This window comes from Eucyclogobius newberryi, unplaced genomic scaffold (assembly GCF_026437365.1).
Source record: "Eucyclogobius newberryi isolate DKJ021-1_F unplaced genomic scaffold, fEucNew1.0.hap1 SCAF_22, whole genome shotgun sequence".
In the NCBI taxonomy this organism is placed as follows: domain Eukaryota; kingdom Metazoa; phylum Chordata; class Actinopteri; order Gobiiformes; family Gobiidae; genus Eucyclogobius; species Eucyclogobius newberryi.
Genome location: NW_027315857.1, coordinates 4304689 through 4320433, shown reverse-complemented (window position 1 = coordinate 4320433; position 15745 = coordinate 4304689). Strand labels below are relative to the sequence as shown.

At 41.3% G+C, this 15745-nt stretch overlaps 1 non-coding gene across 1 annotated transcript; it reads right to left on the bottom strand.

Annotated features, from left to right (window-relative positions):
- Nucleotides 1-14063: 14063 nt before the first annotated feature.
- On the bottom strand, nt 14064-14227 carry LOC140372242 (U1 spliceosomal RNA). The gene has a single exon (XR_011928577.1). It is a non-coding gene; the product is annotated as a U1 spliceosomal RNA (small nuclear RNA).
- Between the last annotated feature and the right edge of the window lie 1518 nt (nt 14228-15745).

Here is a 15745-nt window from a genome sequence, read left to right as displayed (position 1 = left end):
CAATTAGAGGCTTTAAGATGAAGATGCACGGCGCTCTGTGGTCCTGAACTAGTATTTCTTCTGTGCTGATAGAGCCTCTTGTGCAGTGGCTGTTTAGTCTCTCGCTCTTCACAATTTTCTTCACTGCATTGGATAGAACTGTTTTTGGGTCAGCATCTTGTCCTTAGGGTGAACCAGCTTTTGACTTAAAGTGTTGCCTGGTTTGAAATAAACAGGGACTTCATATTGTCTAAAAAATATCTGCTTTGTTTAGTTTGTATGTTTTGATCAGCTCCTTCCGTGTTGTAAGCACAGATTTTACCCAGGGATTCTTAACTTCCTCCAAATGACTCAAGCGTTTGTCATCTGCATTCCACTCTCGGCTGGGGATGGAAATCGAGAGAGTCTGGAACGGATAGAGAAATTTGGGCAAAACATACATTTTTATAGTTTCAATTCGTTGACTTAAATAAAATTATCTTTTTCGAGATCTTTTTTAATAGTAATAAAGAGATGGATATAATTTTTCTCCATATTTGTTGGAGTACCACACCTGAATACAAGCCTCAAAATAACGGGTCGGACACGGTCAATGACCAGCGGAAAAATCTGTTCATAAATAAAGTCTCCAGACATACTGACCGACGCAAATTTTTTGCCGTAATATATTTTTAATTGGCAAAAACAGCGCGGTGAACATACCCACAGCGATTCCTATGCACAAACTGGGCGCGCTACACTACAGTCGACGATTATTGCTGTAGTTGTACAGCGGCGGAAGGCAGCGGAGCACATGTGCGTCGGGGGCGTTTGAGCGTCGGACTATGGAAAGACTAAAGAGAACGTCGGACTAAAAAGACTGACGGCGCTCGGCATTCTCTTTATTTACGCCAGATGGCACTCAGCGTTAAAAAGCGCTGCTTTATTTTGTAAAAGCGCCGTAAAATACGCCACGATACGCCGCTCCCAAGTGGTGGAGTGTGATCAGATTGGCTTTCCATATCGGACGCTTTGGACTCGCACCAGAGCGGCCCAGAGGGAGAGGGAGGGAAAGAGAGAAGAGGAGACATGTAGTTACAGAGCGTAATCTTACCTGTAAATGCTTATTTCATTATTCACAAATCTGTTTATTGTTGGCGCGAGCCAAAGGAAAGTTTCAAGCCCCTCCCCCGAGCGTTACTATGGAGCTCATATAATAAATTATATAATCCTTAAAAGAGCTACAATGAGGGGCCAATAAGTATACTTTTATATTATTTAATCCATTTGTGGCCATTTTATTTTTAAATGAAAACAATGTATTAAAGAGGGGGGAAATTAATTGTTTAAAAAAACAAACAAATACAATATAAATGTTATATTACTTTTTTCTGATAATTGTGAATAATCGTAAAATCGCCTCAAAATTTCACCTAATGATAATCGTGACTAAAATGAATATTGTGACATCCCTAATAACGAAACAAACAAAAGTCACCCAAAAGCTAATAAGATGAGGAAATATTAGGAAGTGTATGTAGCACTTGGCTTCACTGTGACTGAGGTGGAGACGAGGAAAGACCGGTGTGTTTACTGTGTCTTCAAATGTCGGCAGCGACAGCATGAAGCCAAATAAATTACACATCAATAAAACACTTGTGACTGATTCCGAATTAGCCATGATTGGTACTTGTCATGTTGACAGGGACGTAAAAATAATTATTTCAAGGCTTGCAGCTAATAGCTAAGACGGGGGAGTCCAAACTTTTTTCACCAAGGGCCGCATTTTGAAACTTATACGGAGCAGAGGGCCAAAAACAACCCGACAATGTCGAATTTGTTGAATGACAAAGTGAATAATTTGAAATTTTGCAGTTCACATTGTTTCCATGAGCCTCCACACCTTTAATAAGACTTGGAACATTAATATTAGGTTGGTATAACATCAAAATGCTTGAATGTTTCCCAGTAAAAAGTACTACTTTTGTTGTTTGGACCAATTTAGCAGGAGGATGGAGGGATTAGAAATAGGATCGAGCCAAATCATTTACACACTTTGAATAATGTATCTTTAAGTAGAGTTAAATAGAGCTTTTATTTTTCCATTACATGTGCATGTATATTGTGCAGCACTTAAATCATTTTTATTAAATGCATTATACGGTAAATAAAGTGAGTTGGATCAACCCCAAATACAGTTTTTAAAAACCTCACATTCAATTCAAAATAAAATGGAAATGTCGCAAGTACTACACTATAACAAACAAGCTTTCACTGATTCAGATCACAACAGTAAGCACTGCTGAGTAGTGATGGGCGGATCGATACTATGGTATCGATATAGCGATACACTTTTGGCTATCAATCTCATGACAAAAATATTGATATAATTTAATAGCTTTAAAACTTAAAACCACAACTCAACAATCAAAGTTATTAAACAAACACTGCCCATATTTATGCCTTAAAACACCCCCTTTTAAGCCTTGTACACACCGCGGAATCAAATTCACACCCGACGCAGAAGTTGGACGCCTGTACATTTGAAGACAGACGCCCCGGAGTCACGTCCGTGAAATACACTCAGCAGCAGACGTGCGTCCGAGTCGTCCTGCACATGCTCAGTGGAGGAGTTGTGCTGTGTTGCTTTTCTCGTGGTATAATGGAGTTTAATTGCAGATCACGGCTTTGGTTTATTAACTTTACAAAGTCCAAAAGTGGAGGTGATGGGCCCCGGAGCCCGTCTGGGACCCTCATATACTTCAGAGCTGAGCAGAGTTTGGTCAATATCATTATTTGCTCCAAGAGCTGCGTCTTAAGGATTTTTTTTAATCTTGCGGGTTTGTTTTGGGTCTTCTTCTGGGTCGTGCGTAGCCGGTCACTAGAGCGTCATCTCTGATTGGCTGCTGCGGCGCATCTGTCGCACAAAGTTGGACGAAGCAGAAAATGTCGGTGGCGGACGCTTTGGACGCTCTCGACCCTCGGACGCGCGTCCAAAGCGCTGAGAGCGGCGCAAACGCAGGAATTGCGCCGCAATAACGTATAAATTGCGCCGCGGAAAACCCACTAAGCGTTCAACGTGCGTTTACATATACTTCGAATGTAAACTGGACACTTTGGACGCCGCGGTCTGAAGGGGCCTTTAGGCAGACAATTGAAGTTCTTAAGCCATTTGGAGAGGCAACTCGGGAGGTGTCGGCTGAGCAGTATGTAACCATTTCCAAGATCATTCCTTTGGTGTGTCTTCTTCAACGTTTTGCAGGACGGCAAATAAATAACACTCTGGCCCCACATCTACTTGCATAGTGTAGGCGCCGTTTTCAAAACATTGAACACAACTACACTCTTGCCGCAAGTACATTTTTGGACATGCGGTTTAAAAACATTGTCTTTACTGACCCTGGAAATGTGGAGCACATAAAGACACAAATTATCAGTGAGATACAAGTTTTGAGCAGCAAAGAGACAGAAGTAACCACTTGTAGAGGCTAATCCTAGTTCTTTGTTCCTCAGTTTTTAACCTCTTCGGAAAATAATGACTGTATGAGCCTGTTTAACGCGTAGGACCACTGGTGTAGCAACCGTGTTGCTCCAGCCATCTCTCTTTATTAAAGGTGGTATGGATGATTTTTTTCAGCAACATTTTTTTATCATATTTCCTCGTGGCGTGGATAAATCATTTATCCTGCCACGTATCATAAAACGCACGTATCGCTCACCTGCAGCCGCGTCAGGCTCGTTCCCACGTTTCCGCGTGCCTAAGCGCATGGATCTATAATAATATAGTTCCCTCAGTGTACGGGGCAAAATGAAGACGCAGAAAGACAGTTCGAGCTGACTCAGAAGTGGACAGAAATCTACGGGAGACGAGCGATGCGATGCGCTCCGTTGCGCTAATAAACAAACGTACGTGTGTGTTGTATCGGTCCGCACAGTGCACATGCGCACTCTCAATTTTTTTCAGCAAATTTTTTATCATATTTCCTCGTGGCGTGCTTAAATCATTTGTCCTGCCAGCTATCAATCATCGCTTGCGTGCTAGTGCACAGCTCCACGCTCGTTCCCGGCATAGCAGCGCATTCACCTGGCTGCGCATGCGCGGTTGATACGCTGATGTGTATTTTCTGAAGCGAGCAGTGACTTCCTCCATTGCATCTCCACGCTTCGGACCGCAAAATACAAAGATGTCTGAGAAACGACAGAGAAAGACTGTGTTCGAGCTGGCTCAGAAGAGACGGAAATCTGCGGAGACGAGAGACAAAACTCGAGTGATTCTGGGAGAATCGTTTATTCGCTGGCATGGGTTGAAAGTCGGGCTTCCAACCGACGCCTCTGTTGCAAAGTTTCTCCTGGACAGGTAACTTTTTAGCTTACTTTCTATCTTATTGTATGTAGAATGTATAATTGTAGACTAGCTGTTACAACACTTTTATGGCGTTGCGGACTTTCGCATGCACGTTTTTCGCGTCAGTGTTTAGTGTGTAATATTGCCGTGACTAGTGTTACTTTTTCATTTACGCTACAACAATTGTTCGGTTTATCGTATATCTTTGCCAAACTATTCTGATAACTGATAGTAAATGTTCTGTTGAAGCGTCACGCTTGGGAAAATGGTTTTATGTGTATCATTTATCTTTTACAGTTACTACAGCACAATGACCTCAACTCCCCTCCCACACACACAATGGGCCAGACCACAGCCACCAGTGTCAACAATCATGGAGACGCTATCTGATCGGTTAGTGCTGGTTTACTTTTATTTTACTGAAACTATTGTTTTGTTTCATTTTCATCATCCATGTTATTGCTATTTTTATAGGGATGCAGATTTCTCTGTACCAGGTGTCGAAAGAATGGCCAGCAGCAGCAGCAGTAGTAGTGGTGGTGAAGACCAAACTTTGTCACACAAGGCTTGCAGATAAAAATAGGTTCTGTGTTCTGGCTTGTGGAATTGCTCATTGGTATATGTAACTGCGATTTTAATGGTTCTTTCCAAACAGGGCCTCAACTGACATTGATGTGGAGGCCTTCAACAGTCTACAAAATTCAATGTAAGCAAAAAAAAATCTATATCGATTCACATGACTCACTCATTATAATACAGTAAACTTGCAAAAAAAAAATAATATATGTATTATATATATTCCAGGCCGAACAAGCCAAAGTCTTAAAATGTGTATATTGACAAATAAAATAACATCACTATGATGTATAGAAGAATCAGAAAAGGTTTAGTGCCAATGAACAAAATTAACAAACATAGGGACTTGCTTTGGTGATTTGTTGCAATATAACATATATAAAATCAAACAGTGCTAAGCAGTGGTTATCTATACAAGTGTGAGATGTTGTAGTGGTATTTGCATTGAAAATGCTTTCTTTTAGAATAGACTGGAATGATGAAACCTGGACCCCGGAAATGGAGACACAATCTCTGTCATCCTCTGAGGAAGAGTTTTCTTCAGACTCGGACAGCGAAGACCCAGACTCTGCCACTGGTATTTGCCTCAAGTATGTGTAATCAATTTAACTCATTTAAAATGCATCCATGTGTATCAAGGTGCCGCACCCAAAATGCCTACACAAAAGAACTACCAAGTACCAGGGGGAAGCACAAGTGTGAGAACAATGTCCCCCCCCCCCCCCCCACATGTCTGGCAAGAGACAAAAGCAAGATTGCCTCAACCAGCATTGACTTAGAAAACAGTCTAAGTTGATATTTGGGTGTTAAAATTCACTGTGTGTGTTTGCATTTGAAGGTCTGGTGCTGTACTGCCAAGAGGCATCTCCATTGAGGATTATCCAGTGATCAGCTTGGAAGAGTCTGTACATGATGAACCAGAAGATGACTTCAAAAGGCCTGAATCTGTCACACCTCCCGACGCACCAGCGGTACTGTTCGAGGAAGATGTGATTGGCAGGCCAGCATCAATTGTCTACCATGACATCATCAAACAGCTTCTGGACTTTCTTGTTCTTCCTATTTATCAATGTTCTGAGAAGGACAACCACACTAAGGCTCCTTGCAATGCAGCACACCCCTTTGAGGTTACAGTGAGATCGAGGTGTACTGCCATCATAGCGGAATGGGTAGGTAATTACACATTATATTTATATATAATCTTTGTTTCATTTACTGAGGCTGTCATTTATGTGCATAGGTCTGTCCAAAGGGTCACACAGTTTGGAAATGGTGTTCACAGCGGTATTTCAAATTTGGAATGCTCGCTGGAGATTTTATGTTGGGCGTCAACATCCTCCTGTCTGGGAATAATTTCCGTAAAATTGCCTTGCTCTTTAAATTCATGAACATGGGCATGATCGATGGAAAAACATTCCATAAAATCCAGGATCGGTTCTGTGTGGACACTATTGAGGACTTAAGGAAAAAATAAACCGCTAATGTGATTGCCAAGTTAAAACCTGGAGTCTGTTGTTCTCCTCAGTTAGTATATCACTTTACCACTTATCATATTTTACTATTTATCTTTTCAGTGCTTTTTTATGTGTAACATGCTTCGTTTCATTTTAAAAGGTGATGCTCGGATGGACAGCCCTGGGTTTTGAGCCCAGTTCTGCACTTACACCACTTTGGAAAATGACACAAAGAAGATCATCTCCATAGTCAACATGGACAAACGCGAGACAGGAGGCAACTCTGTGGCTATGGAGAAGAAGAGTTTTATCTACACTATGGACAACGTTTGCAAGGACTTGGTAAACGTTAGAGAGTTTTGCACAGATGCCAACATTCAGATTTCAGCACTATTCAGTAAGTTGCTCTGAAGAAAAAACATACTTTTTACAGAGTTTTGCACAAATTTGAATACTAATGTCTCAACTTTGTTAACAGACAGTGGCCAATACAAAGATAGTGGTGTTGCACACAGTCTGGATATTTGGCATGGTAAACTTCCTACATTTAGTACAGCAGATTTATTGTATGTGTTCTGTTACAGGACCTGTGGACTGGAATTTTACATCATGTCACTAACCTACATAAGTGGCACTTTGGTGCATGTCGTCATGAGCCATTGGAGGAAGAAATCAGGACTAAGGAGTGGATCCCAAAGGGCTCGGCAGTGCACCATCGACTCCAGCAGATTATTTTTGATGAAAGGCGCTATATAAATTCAATAATTATTCTGAGAATGCCATGGGAATGTTATATTTCATGAATCTTTGTCCTCCCTTTTATAGATACGGCAGACTATACAGCAAGAGATCGAAGATGTGGCGACTGGCGAAAAAAAGAGTACCGGTACATCCCAGACCTCCAAAATGCCATTCTGCATTCACGGTTGATGGCTTCTAGCGGCATGTCAGAGAAGAAGCCATCCCGGCCAGATGACCCACGAAGGCTTGGCCTCTTGTCTGGTGGCCCTGCCCCTACAATCCAGGAACTGCAGCAGCAAAAAGCCAGTAGAGGGCTAGGTAGGTTCTCATTTTACTTTGTGTGTGTGTGTACATACACTTGGTAGAAAGTTATTGTACTGTTCATTGATAACTTTATACTTATGTTGTTGTTATTTCCCCACAGGGCAACCATCTCAATCCTGACTCTCCCATATGCTTTTGGTTCAACCTTTTGTAGGTGACTGTTTACATTGTAAATATGTAAAATTGTTGATTAAAGTATGAATACTTTTATCTGATCATTATAAATTGTTGGTTCATGTGATAATGGTTACATTGTGTTATACATACATAAATAACACCTGAATGTTTAAAATGGTACATTTGGTAACAACCTTGATTTAAATAGATGGTATAAAAATAAGGTGTCAAAAATACAAATTGTGACATGTTTTATTGCGACGTAAAAACCTACACGTGCAGGAAACTTTACAAATGATACAAAAAAATATATAAAGCTACAAAGTATTGTACATCCCGTGAGGTATATGCATACAAAATAAAAACTTAACATGTGCTTACACTCGTGCTGGAATGAAGCCTACATAATTGCTATGAGGATCAGGAAAATGACCCTGAATCCTCCAAACACAACAACTAGGGATCACAACCCTGTTGCCAGGCCCAAGAACACCATGTTGCCACACAACAAATTGTCTGTAAGCGGCAAAACGGAACTGTCTGTGGCTTTCTCCTTGTTCTTGGTGGTCCACATCAGCCCTTGGGTCGTTCCAGATTCTTCTGGCAAGTCTAAGGACTCCCTCCTGAAGAATGTACAGTTCCATGTGTGGTAATTGTCTGCAGCATTTCTTTTCAAGTAGTGTAGGCATATTTTCACAGTTCCCACAGATACACCAGCCTGGTGCCTGTGGAGTAGGTGGTTCTGGCGGAGCAGGAATAATAATTACTTAACAAAAATACAAAGTGACATTTTCGTCTGTAAACAAACATTTTTAAAACTTGTTTCATCCATACCATATGTTTATGGCTTTAACAAACACAAATACATTACTCCATTTCAAGCAACAGACCCAGTTTTTCTACTGGTCTTTCCAAAACACTGCTTTTAGTTTTACCAAAACCCTTCTAACATGACCTTTGGAATCACAGATAGATTTTTCAACCTTTGCCATCAACCATGAACCTCTTGGTGCACTATCATCTACTATAAGAACAACATCACCGGGTTTCAGGTTTCTGTTGGCATTAAACCATTTTTGTCTCTCTTGCCAAAGTGGAAGATACTCTTTGGTCCAACGTTTCCAAAAAATATCTGACAGGTATTGAACCTGACGCCCACGTCTCCTTGAGTACAAGTCCTCCTTCTGGAACACACCAGGTGGCAATACTGGTTTTCTTTTTAGGAGAAGCAAATGATTTGGAGTCAATGCTTCGATGTCATTTGGATCGTTAGAGACTCTCATAATCGGTCTATCATTGATAATGGACTCCAGTTCACAAAATAAAGTGTGGAGACGCTCATCATCAAGAGTCTGCTGTCTCAATAACTGGATAAGGATTCTCCTTACAGAACAGGCTGAGAAATAGATTTTCAAAGTTAGGAGCCCCCCTCTCAGCCTTTGTTATTTGATATGAAGAGCACAAATACTGAATCATATAAACCAGAGATCATGATCTTTCAATACTGTTTAATTCAATGTAATAATGTTTCTTATATACAAAATAAATACTATTTACAGCATTTGACACAAGGAGATCTTGTGGAATATATGAAATCACGTCCTACAAAATAAACTACTAACATATATACATTGTACCTGTAAATAAGAGTGTTCTATTTTGTTTTTATTCGGTTTACTTACCTGCTAAAAGTATTACCTAGTCTTGTGCTAGCTATTTTTACTTTATTTTTATTTTATTCTATTATCATTATTTTATTATCTTATTATATAAGAGGCTCGTCCTCATGTTTCCGCATGCCTAAGCGCATGGATCTATCATAATATAGTTCCCTCAGTGTACGGGGCAAAATGAAGACGAAGAAAGACAGTTCGAGCTGACGCAGAAGTGGACAGAAATCTACGGGAGACGAGCGATGCGATGCGCTCCGTTGCGCTAATAAACAAACGCACGTGTGTGTTGTATCAGTCCGCACGGGGGAGTGCGCATGCGCACTTCCGCCTGCATTCTCAAATCGCTGAAAAATCGTCCATACCACCTTTAAGATAGGAGAGGAGTTTTGTTAATAAGAGTTTTTTGTTTTTGCTCATAAGAGTTCTATTAAGAGTGTGTTTTTGAAACTTCCTGTAATCTGTCCTTTCCTCTTGTTTCTACTGCGTTGTAACAACGAAATTTCCCCTTGTGTGGACATTAAAGGATTATCTTATCTCTTATCTTATCTTACATTGCCCCGAAAATTAGACCGGGCATTTCCGAGGACACGTGAACGCACACGAACGCAGCGGCCAATCAGACGCCCGCTTTCATCGATATTACATCACGGAGACCGCTCAGCCAATGAGAAGCATGTCAGTCAAAACAAAACTTAAGCGATGAAAATGCCCCGAATATGGCCAAATTTTTAGTTAAATCTTGATTTTTTTCGAGGAGGGGCACGGTGGGCCCCCTCCTATTTCAAACCGCGGGCCCGCCCGGAGATTCAACTGCTTGCGGGCCCCGGGCCCCCGTCTATTTCGCAGCCTGCAGAACGTATCTGTCTTTCCCAAATGCCACCAAAGTGAGATCCAGCTGGCAGTGACGTGCGGTGAGGTTCAGGGCGAGTGAGGCACCAAAAAAAAAATTGCGGGACAAGCGGGAGTCACTTTTTCCTGTTTACAAGGCCGTGTCGCTAACCATTAGGCTGTGTTCAATTAGTGACGTCAGCGTTTTTAGATGTATACAAAAGCCCGTCCAACTCCGGTGTAGGTCTTTCTTTAGTTATAACCTCTTGCTTTGATTGAAAATCCAGATTTGCAAAACGTTTTAACTTGGAAATGTAATCGTCCAGATTCTACAAACACAATAATAAGGAAGAAGATAGTGAAACCTGTCCACACACGAGCACCTGTCAGCACCTGTCCACACACGAGCACCTGTCAGCACCTGTCCACACATGAGCACCAGTCAGCACCTGTCCACACACAAGCACCTGTCCACACACGAGCACCTGTCAGCACCTGTCCACACACGAGCACCTGTCAGCACCTGTCCACACACGAGCACCTGTCAGCACCTGTCCACACACGAGCACCTGTCAGCACCTGTCCACACACGGCCGGGCTCAGGAGCATGCGCATTACATGCGCCTTCCATGAGGCGCATGTAATGAAGCCTCTGAGTGAACTTTTACTGCGGTTTTATAATGAATCTGTGAGTCTAAAACACGCTTCAGAAATACATTTCATACATTATCGAGAATATGGAAGCTCTGAGCACATGGTCAGGGTGTTTTATTTGTTATAAACAGAGGGAGAGAGATTGACACATCATTTGCATTGCACCAGCCCAGTTTGTGAGGAGTGTGTGTGTGTGCGTGTGCGTGTGCGTGTGCGTGTGTGTGTGTGTGTGTGCGTGTGTGTGTGTGTGTGTGTGTGTGCTCCAGAGGCTGAGCAGCTGCAGCCTCCTCCCTGTATCTGAACGGCAAACATCTGAACATTTTGACATTCTTATTTGACAAAATATTGTTCAATATTGGATTCAAATGGAAAGGGGGTTTATAATACATACCAGATGACAAAATATAAATATTTGTTATATTTAATTAAAAAATATTAATATTATTATAATTTTTTCCCCCAAGATTGACAGGTGAGGCCCTGCCTCCCCTGCCTCCCCTGAATGCACGTCCCTGCCAGCTAGTGGATTGAAAGTCCATGTGATACCTTTTGGACTCAAAGATTCAGCAATTTTTGACTGATTCGAACTTTTAAGTGATTCACGCATTTCCTTTTCCAGGTTTGTACCATCATCTGATCTCATTACAGAAACCTGACCTCTCCTTGCAGCAAACCTCCTAAATGCGTTAATACAAGAGTCTGTTTCAAGTGAATTGGCCACCTCTATATGAACAGCTCTTGTGGTAAGGCATGTAAACAAAACACCATATCTTTTTACATTACTTCTGCCACATTTCACGTCAAAAGGTCCAAAGTAGTCTATCCCTACATTAGTGAAAGGGGGGTTGTCTGGGACAAGTCTGTCATGTGGCAAGTTAGCCATTCTCTGTTCACCAGGTTTACCTGACAACATTCTGCATTGTACACATTTTGACAATACTTTTCTGTGTACTGTCTTTACTCAGAAAGTCCGGTCCATTAATCCAAGATTTGTTTGAAAGGAACTCAGATGTTTTCAGAGTTCAACTCAGAGTTCACATATCTCCACTGACTGACATCGGAATGATCTCTGATAAGTGACACTCTGTTTGCAACAAAAGTCTTAAATCTGGGACTGTCATTTGCAACGTACCTTAGCACTGTAGTACTATCAGTCCAGAACACTGATTCTTTCAATGGCATTTGTAGCTCATTTCTCATTAGTTTGTCCATCTTTACAGCCACAGCAGCAGCCGTTAGCTCTAACCTAGGAATCGTTGTTTGTTTCAGAGGTGATACTCTGGACTTGCCTATTACGAATGAACAGTGAGCTTCGCCCTTTTCGTTTGTCAGTCGAAGATATGTAACCACTCCGTACCCACATTCACTCGCATCTGCAAAATGATGCAGTTGTGCAGATGTAACATTGCCATATCCGACTGGTTTGAAACACCTGTCAACTGTGAAACCTTGTAGCTCTGTCAACTGTGAAACCTTGTAGCTTTTCAAGGTCTGATATCCAAGCCTGTGACTTCTGAGCAAGTTCTTCAGGTATGTCCTCATCCCAAGAGAATTTCTTTCCACACAGTTCTTGCAAGATATTTTTTGCAGGGAGAATAACTGGGGACAGGAACCCTAATGGATCATAGATTGAACTCACAAATGACAAAATGCCACGCCTGTTTTTTCCATTGGCTTTGCATTGATCTTAATTTTAAATTAGTCGGTTTCAATACACCAGATTACTCCTAAAACTCGTTCATCCGGTAGATTGTCATGACAGAGATCTAATGTCTTGACCTCAGACGCTCTTTCTGTTTCAGGTATGGAGGCCAGAACAACTCTGCTGTTGCTATTCCACTTAGTAAGACGAAAGCCTCCATTTGCACAAAGTTCTGTCAGTTCTTTTACCATGGTACAGGCATCGCTTTCATTTGACACTGAGAAGAGACAGTCGTCTACATAAAAGTTATTCTGCACTGCACTCACAGCCATGGGTGCCACTTCTTCTGTAGCGTATTCTGCAGTTTTCCTTAAGGCAAAATTAGCGCAACTGGGTGAAGATGTTGCACCAAACAAATGCACTGTCATTTTAAACTCCTGCAGGGGTTTATCCAAATTTCCTTCAGGCCACCAGAGAAAGCGTAACATGTCTGTGTCCTCTGGCTGTACCTTAACCTGATGATACATTGCTTCTATGTCTGACATCAAAGCAATGTGATCATGTCTGAATCGAGTTAATACTCCTATTAGTGTACTAGTCAAATCAGGACCTTGTAAGAGTTTGTATGAGACTGTACAATCGAAAACAACATGCAGCTTTCTTTTCGGTGGGTGGTACACCCCGTGATGAGGTTCCCTTGCAGGATTGTGGCCAGAGTTTATTGGACTCTCAAAACCATTGCACTCCAAACACAGATGCATACATTGAAATACGCTGATACATGGAGGAAAAGGTTAAAGCAAGGAGCGGCGATCCCTTGCTTTGGTGGAAACAAAACGAGTAGACCTTTTCACTGTTGAGTCGAGTGGCTAAGAAATATCTTGGAACTGTGGCAACATCTGTTCCTGCAGAAAAGTTGTTCTCTAAAGCCAGTGAAGTGGTCAGCCAAAAACAATGTTGACAAGTGGCTCTTCCTAAATGCAAATCTTACATTACAACCATACTAGCAGTTGAGTTTAAAAGTTAAGTTAAGTTTTAAAGTTGAAGTTGTGTAAATGGCAGATTTTAGCCTGAGAAATTAAACTAAACAACTGTGAAAGTTGTGTTTTTTCTTACTTTCCAATGTTTTCTCTTTCTGATTTAGTTTAAAAGTATTTTTTTCAGTTGATATTGTTTCATGTTTTAAAGCTCATCTGAGATGTCTAAAGCTTATCTGAAATGTAAAAGCTGGTCTGAAGTATTTGATACATTTAGTTCTCTGAATGTTCTACACCAGGGGTGGGCAAACTACGGCCTGCGGGCCACATACGGCCCGTTTGCCTTTATAATCTGGCCCGCCAAACATGCCAAGTAATATTTAAAATTTGCCCTTAGGCATCTGTCTGCACTTGTATCCTTAATAAAGATGACATGAAATGAATTAAATAATAGATTAAATATCCTATATTTGACAGAAAAGTTATATTTTATTTGATATTTTAAAAAAAAGTGACATTTTTTTCACACCAATGATCGCGTGCCAGCCCTCCGCTACCTGCCTGGATTCGAATATGGCCCTTGGAGGAAAATAAATGCCCTGTTCTACACTAAATTGACGACTTGAATGCAATGTGTTAAAATTTATTTAATTTGACCCAAAAATATCACAGTTGTATCAGATCTAAAAAATACGGTATTGGACATCACTACTGGGTAAGTTTACAACAATACTTCAACATAACCTAATTATCGTTGCCCTTCAACCTTGTTATCAGGGGAGAGCGCGAACGCAGTCCCCCACTACCATAAATTATGCAGTCGAGATTCCCACATTTGGGGAATTCGCAGGGGTCAGCACAACCGGAGTGCAATGGCTGAGCCTCGCCCTGGGTGAACCACCTTCATGATCATGGTATCTCCCCTGCCAGGTAAGTATGAGTTGTACACGGGCCGAGAGAGACAGTGATTCAGAGACATGCAGTCCTCAGTCAGGGTCCAGCACAGCTCCACCATTCCATTCTACACACTATACACAACACCTACAGAGACACTACAACATCTACAAAGACTGTACAACACACGCACCACCAAAAGAGGACATCATTTGGAAACGATTAGAGACGTTGTCTGACTATAATTACCCATGATGCTTTGCAAGCCCATGTGCCGTTGCTAATGCTACTTCCTGTTGGGGGTTAGCCGTGTGTTAAAGTGTTTTAAAGTCACAGCTGCTTTTGGTTCTATGTCAGAAAAGACAATCCAAGCGTTTGTGGGGAAGTGAGTAGAAAGAGCAGCTTCAGCACAAGCCCTAGAACCACAAACTTAACTTTATTAATCCTGTAAGAGCAGACAAAGACAGGAAGTCCCTCCCCCAAATCTGTCCCACTAGAAACAAGCAGTAGGAATTCTCACCCCTCCATGTGCATACCACACTAGTAGAAACAACACAGCATCTTGCATCTGTATAGTTAAATGCACAAGAAAAAGAAAAAAATATATATTTTAACAGATTTTCATTCAGAACGGTTTTCATTATGATGCCATCTGATGTTGAAGGCTTATTATTATGTGAAATGGGCAATACCCCCATAACGCCCTGTCAAAGTGCTCATTATCAAAACAGTTATAACAGCTATATAAAGTATTGCTACAACATTTTACTAAATAATTTATGACTGTGGTAGCGCTTCAGATTGCATTCCATTTTAGCTCTGTACTTGGTAGATTTAAAAGGTTCCTCCGATATTTTCACCTTTCATGTTTTGGAGTGAGAGAAGGATCCTGCTAATTACAGTAATCATAAAAAGCACAGCAGTGGTGTTCCAGTTTAGAGAGTAAAATCCATCCATCCATCCATTGAAAAATAATGTTTTATTATTTATAATAGTGTAAAAAAAAATAAAAGTTGCCAAATTTACATATACTGTATGGACTAGGGCTGCAACGATTATTCGAGTTAATCGAATAATTCCATTACAAAAAAAGTTTCGATTATTATTTTATTGCCTCGATACTTTGTTTAATTTACATATTTAAAAGCACGTGAATCTGTGGCGCGCTGAGCACACGAAACGACTTGTGGCGCTTTTGTTCCCCACGGACAGACCAAATGTGCCCCAGCACTCGCCTGGCGCCCCAAAAACACATAACAATTTTCGTTAGATTTATTTGTCAATTCCAAAATAGTGTTTGGATACATAGAAGGGGGCGCAAAAAACTCCGCCAAGCAAAAAAAAAAAAAAACTTTTTTTTTTTTTTTAACCCAGAGGGGGGCACCCCCCCTGCAGTGCCGCCCCAGGCACCCGCCTTTACGGCCTAGTGCCCACGGAGCTTCTTCCTGAAGCAGCTGAAGCACAACAGAGAGAGCGGCGTGTTTTAAACTCACAAGTGCGACACATGGATCTATTATTAGGGAAGAGTTTTATTGTGTAAAAGAGCTCGATGCCGCTCTAAC